The sequence below is a fragment of the Tupaia chinensis genome, unplaced genomic scaffold (genome assembly GCF_000334495.1).
Source record: "Tupaia chinensis unplaced genomic scaffold, TupChi_1.0 Scaffold000541_1, whole genome shotgun sequence".
NCBI classification, from domain to species: Eukaryota; Metazoa; Chordata; class Mammalia; order Scandentia; family Tupaiidae; genus Tupaia; species Tupaia belangeri.
In genome coordinates this window covers 431,831-442,094 of record NW_006160054.1, presented here as the reverse complement: position 1 = coordinate 442,094, position 10,264 = coordinate 431,831, and positions in this window count along the sequence as shown.

Genomic DNA, 10,264 nt, shown 5'->3' with positions numbered 1-10,264 from the left:
TCTTTCCCTCTTTCTCTCTCACCCATGAAGGAAAAAATTAAATAAAGTAATAATATTCTCACAGGAGTGTCCTCAAGAGTAAGCGTGAAAACGCAGTGTACTTCCCGCCCTAGAGAGCAGATGCTACACTCACGTGCCTCTGATGTGCCACACTCCTGAGAGGTTCCCGGGCCTGAGGCAGAGGCAGCTTTTCTGAGGGGTGTGACATCTCTCCAGTAGAGGTCTCACTAGTGCCATGTGTGTGGGCTTTGGGATCAATAAGGCTGCATCTTTTCTGTCTGTTCGTATGTTTTTTAGCGTTTTGTCATAAGGCATGTGCCCTTGTGGAGAGAGACAGAGACAGGGAAAGTGAGAAATCACTCCCCAGGAGGGACGGCCATGCCGCAGTCCCTTTTCCTCCATTCTTCTCTCAGGGTTTTGGGCACACGAGCACACACACCTGGTGTTGTTTTCAAGTCTGGGTCCAGGGCTCAAACAGCAGTCAACCACATGGGAATCCAGCACTTGAGTCATTGTGCTACCTGCTGGACCACCCCTCACCATTCCAGTGTAATTTTGAACCCTGGCCTTTTCATCATGGGCCTCTGAGAATCTCGGTTTTTCCGTCAAGCAGGGGCAACAATTCCTGTTTGAATTGCGGTAATGTAAGATCATGTAATTAATGCAATATGCCTGATTTCTGAGTATTTGTGAGTATTCAACTCGTCTAGGTCCCTCCCCGCCCCCACCCCCGCATGGCATGAGTCGTTTTGAGGCCCTGTACCCTAAATTGTTCCCCAGGCTCCTTGCAAGTGGTTGTCAAATCCCTCTTCCGGAGCCACGTTAGCCTGAGAACAACTAAAAAATTTTCCTTCTCTGAAGAAGAAAAAGATGCGTTAGGAGGAAAAGCAGAGCGTCTCCTCTGCCCCTGGCCTTCCTGATCCTGAGGCATGACCCGGGCCTTCCTCCGTCCCAAGAATGGAAATTAATCCTCAGTCACGGACGTCAATATCCACTCGAGCCACACGGGGGCGCCCTCGCAGGGCAGAAGACGGCCGGCCGCGGTCAGTCCCGCTGTGGGCGAGACCGCCAGGAGGGCTTGTCCTTGTCATCGCGCCCTCGCTCCGAGAGTGGCATTTAGTAAAGCTGAAATCAAAATAAGGGGAGAAAAAAATCTGTGTTTTAAAAAAGAGAAAATATTTTCAAGTCGCGTGCGGTTCAAAATACATCCTCCCCCGCCTCCAATCGCTAAAGGAGAAGTGTCAACAGAAGACAGAAGGGAATGATCAGAACTGAGCCGTCCTGACTCCGGAGAGAGGGGAAGGAGGCCGGGAGGAATCCGGGATCCTGCTGGGAAAAACCTGACCCGGGAGTGGCCTGGGTGGAGCAGAGTCACCTGTCTAGGAAAAGGATCTCCTGAAAGGCAGGAGGTTTAATAATAAATAGGGATTTGCTTTCATTCAAGTACAAAGTTTTCTCCAAACAGCAGACACCTGCTGGACTGAATTGTTCAAACAGCTGCAAAGAGCAAAAGGGCCCCAGCAGCATTTCATGGGCAGTTCCGGAGCCAGCAGGTGGCCTAATGGTTAGGGCTCTGGACTCTCACATGGCTAACCGCAGTTTGAGTCCCGGACCTGGCAGCCTCAAACTCACTCTGAGCTTGTGTGGATGTGTGTCCAAGGGATTGCAGAACAGCCATCCCCCTTGAGGGGGGCGGGGGTTGTGACTTCTCACTTCTCTCTCTCTGTCTCTGTCTGTCTCTACAGAGAGCACATGCACTCTACAGCAAAAATCTGTCCAAGAAATTAATTCTTCATTCATTCATTAAGGGGCAGTTATGGTAACAGCCCAGTGCCTGAACTTGCACAAGCTGGTGACTAATTCCTGATGCAAATACTTTGATGCTAACTAAATAATGGCTCTCCTACTTGCCCTGGCCTTGGAAACCAAGCCCCATCACCCCCGCTGGCCAGGGTCTGCAAGAGGCCCAGGACCTTCCCTCACTGCATTCAACTCCCTTCTCTCCTTTGATTTCCAGGCTTCTGTGGGGTCTGAGTCACCTTAAAGATGCCCTGCAGGAGGCACCAAGGCCAGGCTCTCCAGCCCCAGGCCCCTCCTGTTCTCTGACTCTCCCCTACCCCAGGCCCCTCCCTCTGTATCCCCCCCAGGTTGGCCCACCATCTGCCCAGCCCTGCTGTCACCCTCCTGGCTGTCCCTCCATTCTCCTCCTCCACCTGGCCTCTGCTCTCCACCTCAGTCTCCACCAGGTCCTCCCTCAGTTTCCCTCTCTGTGTACCGCCTTCTAGTCCTCTTCCCCTGGTTTTCTCCTGTTCCTCCACTCTCCTTCACCCAGCTCTCCTCTAACCTGAGGTGGCTGGGAGGGAAAAGGGCTTAAGGCCACGCAGTGGCCTCACCCAGCCCTTGACCTGATCCAGTGTGGCTTCAATGTTGGGACATGAAGGCTCCTTTTTCTTTATTTTTAGAGATGTTTGTCTGAGGGAGTATGTGCTCGCTGGAGAGAAGAGACAGTGAGAAGGAAAGTGAGAAATCAATCCCAGGGGGATGGCTACAACGCAATCCCTTCTCCTCCATTCTCCTTCCAGGATCTCGGGCACATGTGCCTGGTGTGAGTTTCAAGCCACTGGGTCCAGGACTCGAACTGCAGTCGGTTATGTGGGAGTCCAGCGACGTAACCACTATGCCATCTTCTGGCCCCCGTGAAGGTCCCTTTTCAAGCCTGGGTCCTAGTGCATTCATCAAGAGATCCTCTCTCCTCTCGCGGCTTCCTGGTCCCCTGTCACCCATCAGCACATCACACCTGAATTTCCTTAAGGTTGGTAGAGATGACCGTCCTTGGCAAGCACGTCAGGTGAACCTGGAAGCCCTGATTTCACTCCTTTGTGAAACAGGAGTCATCATAGAGACTGCCTTGTTGGGGATCTGGGGACTAAATGGGACAGTGCATGTTCACGGCTGCTGTTTCCGCGAGCTCCTGCGGTCTGCACCCCAGCTCCACACTGCCTGCATCCTGGCGCACACGCTCGGAGGGTGGGGGAGGGAACCTGATTCCTGAAGTCCGTGTACTGCGAGATTGTCGTAACGGCCAGGACTGTGGGCTTTTAGCCAGCCTGTGTTCTCCTAAGGCGTTTTTTTAAAAATCTGCTTTGCCATTCCTGAACTGAGGCCTTCCCAGCACTTACTCATTTACCAGAGGAGACTGTAAATTACTCAAGGACAGGGACGACGTCTTCTTGCGTCTTACTCCTTTTTATGTTCCTGGCACCTGGCACAGTACATAGGATGGGGCAGTTCAATAAATCTTTGTCATGTTAATTAAATTATTTGTTTTTATAGGTCACTCATAAATGGAAATCGCCTGTGAGCAGAATGAGGAGATGCCACCAGAGTATAAAAGGGCACTAACAGAATGCCCGTGGTCCGGGTCAATCCCTTCACCTCGCTGGGCTCATCGTCGTAACTGGAGCGAGGCGGAGAATGGGGAATGAAAGTATGAGGCTTCTCTAGCTTTGAGTTTATGACTCTGTGTAGTCTCATGAACGCACAAGTGGGAAATTAGTTCCTCTTTTTAATTGTGTTCATTATTTCATTTACTCCAGAAATATTTACTGAGGACCTACCACGTCCCAGGCACTGAGCTAAGTATTAGGGATAGAGCAACAATTAGTATTCACTGGGTCAATACACACTTTATTAAACGACTCCTTCTTCAAAGAACGGTAGGCAAGGAAACGAATGAATTGAGATGGTGGTTACTATAAGTTAGGCCTTGAAAAATGAAGTATCCATGAGACATCCTACAACTTGTGCATCATGCTGGTGAGACATACAGCACAAACCCGGAGCCAAATGACCTATTTCACGAGCTCCAACTAAGGCTCCATGCCTTGACACCCTTCATCTATTCCCCGTCGTCAGAAATGTTACTCTTTTGGGACCAGTGGTTGGTGTAATGGCTACGTCGCTGAACTCCCAGGTAGTCGACTGCAGTTTGAGTCCCGGACCCGGTAACTTAAGCTCACACTGGGCACATGTGCATGCATGCCCAAGATTCCGAGAGGAGAATGGAGGAGAAGGGATTGCAGCGTGGCCATCTCCCCTGAGGGGGTGATTTCTCGCTTTCTCTCTGCTTCTGTCTGTCTGTCTAGTGAGCGCATGCACCCCATAGCAAAAATCCTTAAAAAAAAAAAAAAAAGAAAGAAAGAAAGGAAGAAAGGAAGGAAGAAACTTTACTCTTTGTATAATTAATTTCTCATTCACCCTTTTTTTAAGAATTTTTAAAATTTATCTTTTATTATTTATTTTAATTTGACCAGAGAAGGACAGAGAGAGAGAGAGAGGGAAAGGGAGAAAGCAAGCCACCAGTTCTGGGACTCAAACCACCTGCCAGTCTCATTTTTCATTCACTCTTTCAGTTTTAAAAATCCTATGCAAACATCCTCACTGCTCACAACTAAGGTACGCCACTTGGAGATACAAAAGTTAGTTGCTCAGTCTGATCGGGAAGTCAGTAAATTGCTGGTTGGAGAAAGTCGTGAGTAATAATTGCGTCATTTCCCACTTCATGAAGTATGCAGGAAAGCAGGGGTTTGGAGGCACCACCATCCTCAGTCACGTGACATGGGGAGGCCTTGAGAGCTGATGCTCATACTTTTCTGCACAATGATAAAACTATTTAATTTTAAAATATGTCAATACTCCTACTAAACATAGTCCCCAACGAGTACTGATACTGGAGTACAGAGTACTGCAGTATTAGTGAGGGAGAAGCAAGTAGGAGTGGGCGCAAAGTGGAGAAGAGGAAGGCTATGAAAAGCCCACAGGCTGACTTAATTCCTGGAAGACCTGCCATCATCTCTTTTTTTAAAATTTTTTATTAATTAATTTATTTTACATACTTCCACTGAACATCACCACAGCATACTAAATGTGATTTTCCAGTTAGAATACACTGTATGGTGGCTTAATCATACATGTTATCATCAACAAATAATTTTCCCTTTCTTGTTTCTTACATATATTTTTCCCCCAAAATCTCTTGATAGTCTTTTCCTCATAAATCAAGATGAAGTGGGAAACAAAGTAAATGACACGATCCACAGAGTGCCCAAGGCTAAAGCACAAACGAGTTCTTTGGTTCACTCACTTGTCCATCCATCCATTTACTCAAACCTGACGTTATAATCAGTGCCAACTGTCATGTAAACTCTACCCAGGGTCACCACCCCCCAGGGAGCTTCCAGACGGGTGAAGAACACAGATCAAAACCAGGTAACCCCACGATGGTGTGGTGAGGCTCTGAGGAAGCAGAATGGGTGAGCACAGAAGGGCAGAGCAGAGAAGAGGGCCCCTAATGCAGCCCCGTGATGTCAGAGAAAACTCCCCAGAGGAGGTCATTCTGGGCTTCCTCTTGAGGACTGCTGTATTTTCCTCTCATTTGCCTTGTCTGTCTTTGAAGAGTGGCTGTAAATTCTAGCCTTATCATGACAGAGCTCCAGGTAGGCTGGATGGGTGAGCATGGATATCTACAAGTGTGCCTTTGGGGGGATCCACGTTTCTCATAGTGGATGGCCAGGCATGTGCCTATGTGACTCATCGCCAGGTGGCCCTCTCACATGAAACTGCTTTATACTGGCAGGCACTCCGGCGGCTCTTGTCTGATCAATATCCAGCTTACTCCTTCAAAATAGTCGCTCTTTGGGAGAGCCTGGACTGGGAGATGAGACACTTGGAGGTTCAGGTGTGCCCACAAAACACAGGAAATAACAGAAGCAGTGTGTTTATTATTTGCAGACCCCAGAGAGGAAGGGGTAGCATATATTGTTGGGTCAACTGGAAAGGGGGCAGGCATCTACGACACATATGCTCAAAGGGGGTAGGGAGCAAGAGTGAGAGAACCTGGGGGCTAAAGCTTCTCTGGGGTCCAGGATATTACCCAAGCATTTTCCGACAGGGAGTTCTAATTGATGGGTTTATAGAGGTGTGTGCAAGTTCTGTGCAGTTGTGTTGTAACTACGAGACCCTCACTGTGTCATCTACATGCAGTCTGGGTAGGGGGTGGGCAAGTCAGGCAGGCTGTGTCTGGCTGCCCGGAGGGCAGGTCATTTTCAGGAGGCAGCTGTAGAAGGCAGGTCTCTGGATCAGTCACCTTCAATAACTGGGAGGAGGCGGAGAACTGGAAACAGTGGTGAGGGTGACTAAGTCTTGCTTCTGGTATGCAAACGTTTAATTTACATTCAAAATGGATATTAGGGCAACACAAAATGCCTGGCAGCAAAAGGGAGCATTTTGCAGATGTTTTAGCTGGCTGAAATGTCTGACGTTTGAAGCCTGAGCCAGTCTTAACAAAAAATGACCTGGGGAGGGTATAAGGGACTCAAGACTTGGAACACACCCAGGCAGAATGGACAGCCAATGGTTTTCGGCGAGTGAATACGATCAAATCTTTGTTATAAAGACGTCATCCTGGATTTAGTGTGAAGACGATCAGAAAGGAGTAATATGGAAGTCAACGAGACAAATTAGAAACCTTTGCGATGTGAGAGAAAAATACCATTGATGTTGGACAGTCAACCAAGCGCCCGTCTGAGATAGGAGACTAGAAAGAATGACCATTAGGACCCAGTTTTATGGACTTTGCTTGAGTTTGCTGAAAAACTAGCAAAGAAATGATGCAACACAGGCCCAGTACAAAAATACGAGTTGGTGGGTATCGCTCTGAATTTCTTATGAATGTACCCGCCATGATCAGAGGAGATAGAGGGGAGCCCTGTGAAGGTGAAGGAAACCCTCCCCCAAAGAAGAGCCAAGAGGCATTATAGGATGAGCCCTGGAGGACCGTATGGGAGTGTCCTCGGCCTTGGCTATGGGCTGCTGGCTCTGTTTCTTTCAGTCACACTAGGCTGGGAGCAGGCCTGACACGGCCAGTCTCAGTGGGGAAACCTGACCCGACCACGTAGCTAAGGGTTAGAGAGAGAGAGGGAGAGAGGGAACGATTTATCATGCCTAGGGAAAAGATATCAGTAGGATAGGGTGATGGATTGCACTTGGGCAGTGGGTGAGAAGGTGGTCCCGTAAGGCGCCCTGATCGGTGGAGACCTTCTAAATCAGAGGAGATGGGGGAGAAAAGAGAGCGGAAGCAGGGGACGCTGCCCGTATGCCAGCAGTTTACATACTTTAACTTATTAAGCTCTCACGGTGTCCTTGTAAAGTGGATAGCATGTCCATTTAGAGCCGAGGAGCAGGGCTCAGAGGCGCCAGGACAGTGCCTGTGATCACAGGACGCTGGTGACAGTGTCAGAGCCAGGCCGCTCTCTGGGCTGTGTGGAAAAGCACATCAACACGTCTCTTTTCTCTCACAGGCGGGCCTTCGGTACTTTCATGTTCAACTTAACTTCTCTGAAAAAGAGCAAGTTCTTCTAGAGGAAGCAGGAAGTAAAATCTCATTTACTCAACGAAGCTGGTGACTTTTTTCCGCATCCTATTTTTGCAAGTTCAAGAGAGAGCTCTTGTTTATCAAGGCTGCTCCGGTATGACTCGTTCATCCAACATGTCAGCTCCCCGTGCAATCCGAGCTTCACACGCAGCTCTGTGCCAAGGAGCTCATTCTGTGTGGTGATTTTAGGGACAGAAGAGTTACTTTGATGTTTGGGAATAGTTAAGGCCCTGCGAGATAAAAGCTTGACTTTTCCTTTATCTCCTGATTGCTTTTGCAAGATAGTGAAACCTTTTGGAAACCAAGGACTATTTTCATAGATTTATATCTCATAGTGTACTTTTTCTGAGTTTGTAAATAAGGAAAAAAATGTTTAAGATGACTTAGGTCATTTCAAAGATGGGGGCGTTAAAACAGTGTATTGCTTTTCTGCCTTAGGTTTTTTCAGCTATGACATGTGAGGAAATCAATGGAGGCGATAAGTAAATCCGAACATGGCTCTTCCAAAGAAAAACAAATCCAATGAAGTAATGAGGAAAAAAAAGCAGAAAAGAGAAACCAGCAGGTGGCGTGGTGGGTGAGATGCTGGACTTCCTTCCACGCGTCTCTCCCTGGTGAGCTTATGTGCCCTATAGAAAATTTTACAATTTATTATTTATAATAAATAACATTAAATAAATAGTTCTTTTATAAAAAGGGGGGGCCAGTAGTTGGTGTAATGGCTATATCTCTGGACTCCCGTGGAGCTGACCGCGGTTCAAGTCCCAGACCCAGTGGCTTAAACTCATGCCGGGCGCTTTTTTTTTCTTAAAGAATTATTTTATTTAATTTTTATTTATTTATTTATTTATTTATTTATTTCAATCTGAACAGAGAGGGGCAGAGTAAGAGAGAGAGAACGTGAAAAAGGAAGCCACCAGGTCTGGGACTTGAACTGTGGTCAGCCATGTGGGAATCCAGTGCCCTTAACCTCCAAGCTCTCTGTCTTTCTGGCGAGTGCACATGCCTTATAGCAAAGACATTCTCAAAAAAAAAAAGGAATATATTAAGAATATAAAATATGAGGTTATGAAATCATGCTCTACCTACTGGTGAAAAAATTTAATGCATAGGAATTAACATTTAGAAACCAGCAGGTAGATAAAGAGCTGGACTCCAACATGGTTGGCCACCGTTCGAGTCCCAAATCCAGTGGTTTAAAACTTATGCCGGACATATGTGCATGTGTGCCCAAAATCCTGGAAAGAGAATGGAGGAGAAGGGATTGTGGCATGGCCATCTCCCCTGGGGGAGGGGTGATTTCTCACTTTCTCTCTCACTGTCTGTCTGTTTCTCTTAGGTGAGCACATATACCCTATGGCAAAAATATTAAAGAAAAAAAAGAACATTTAAGGAGAGATTATTAAGGTTGACACAGCAAGAAATAAGAAAGCTAAGTAGGCCTGGTTGAAAGTTGCCAACGTGTCCCGCACTGCTAAGACGCTCTGCTCTGAGGCCAGAACCATATGGGAGGCCCAGGTTCAACTCTTGTCCAATCTAAAGGCAGCTGGCATTGGTGCTTGCCTCTAATCCCAGTGATCTGGGGAGGTTGGACGATGGTGACATGACGAGAATCAGGCTTAAAAACAAAAACAAAGAGACTAAGTAAACCAATAGCCACGGAAGGAACTAAACGTAAAATTCTGCAAAAATAAATAAATAAATAAATAAATAAATAAAAACAAACAAAAAACTCTGGTCTCTAAGATTTTATTGACAAGTTCAACAGCCATTTGTGATGTAGAGCTCCAGACCTGCATCAGGGCTTTAACTCAGACTCACCCCTAACCCACTATCCCGGCCACACATGTGCGCCTTTCCCCAATCTTCTAAACTTCTCGTGTTGTCAATTTCAACACACATCTTGACCCAAGCTAGAAACTTTGACATCCTCTGCATTTCATCTCTCACCCCTGCTCCTGCTCACACATCTTTACTGTCTTTAAATCCTTTCTGTTTTCTGAACCTACACTCTCCATTCTTTTCCATACTCACTTGCTTCAAGCACCCGCTATCTCACGTGAAATGTCACAGCACCCTCCTGTCTGGCGTTGCTGCCACAGTGCCCACCAGCTTCCTCCCACACTAGTCTGGGGGAAGGAATGTCTTCCTGCAGAGAAGTGAACCCTGAACGAGGCTTCTTAAAACTTCAGCTGGGTAAACAAAGTTAAATAAAATAATTCAAAAAACAAACAAACAAAAAAACTTCAGTTGGGTTGCGATTGTCTTCGGTCTGACACACAAAGGTAACAAAATCCCAGGAGGAGAGTGGAGAAGGGATTGCAGTGGCCATCCTACCCCTGGGGACGGGGGGTGGGGTGATTTCTCATTTTCTCAGCTGCTGAGAATTAAAAGGCAACAAAACAGGGAAAGTCAACTAGATTGCTCTCAACCGCTTTAGAAAGCACATACTCGGGAACCAGCAGTTAGCGTAATCGCTATGTCGCTGGACTCCCACGTAGTTGACCGCGGTTCGTGTCCCAGACCCAGTGGCTTAAAACTCACGCTGGGCGCGTGTGCGTGTGTACCCAAGATCCTGAGAGGAGAATGGAGGAGAAGGGATTGCGGCGTGGCCATCCCCCCTGGGGGGTGATTTCTCGCTTTCTGTCTCTCTGTCTCTCTCTGTCTGTCTGGCGAGTGCACGCGCCCTATAGCAAAAACCTCTCCAAAAGAAAGCACATACTCTGCCTGTTTGGGTGAGGGAAGACCCTGCTATTGCGTTTCTAAATGGGTTTTGCTTTTCTAGACATTGTAGGAAAAGCAGACACTTTCATGATCTAGACCCTTCCTGCT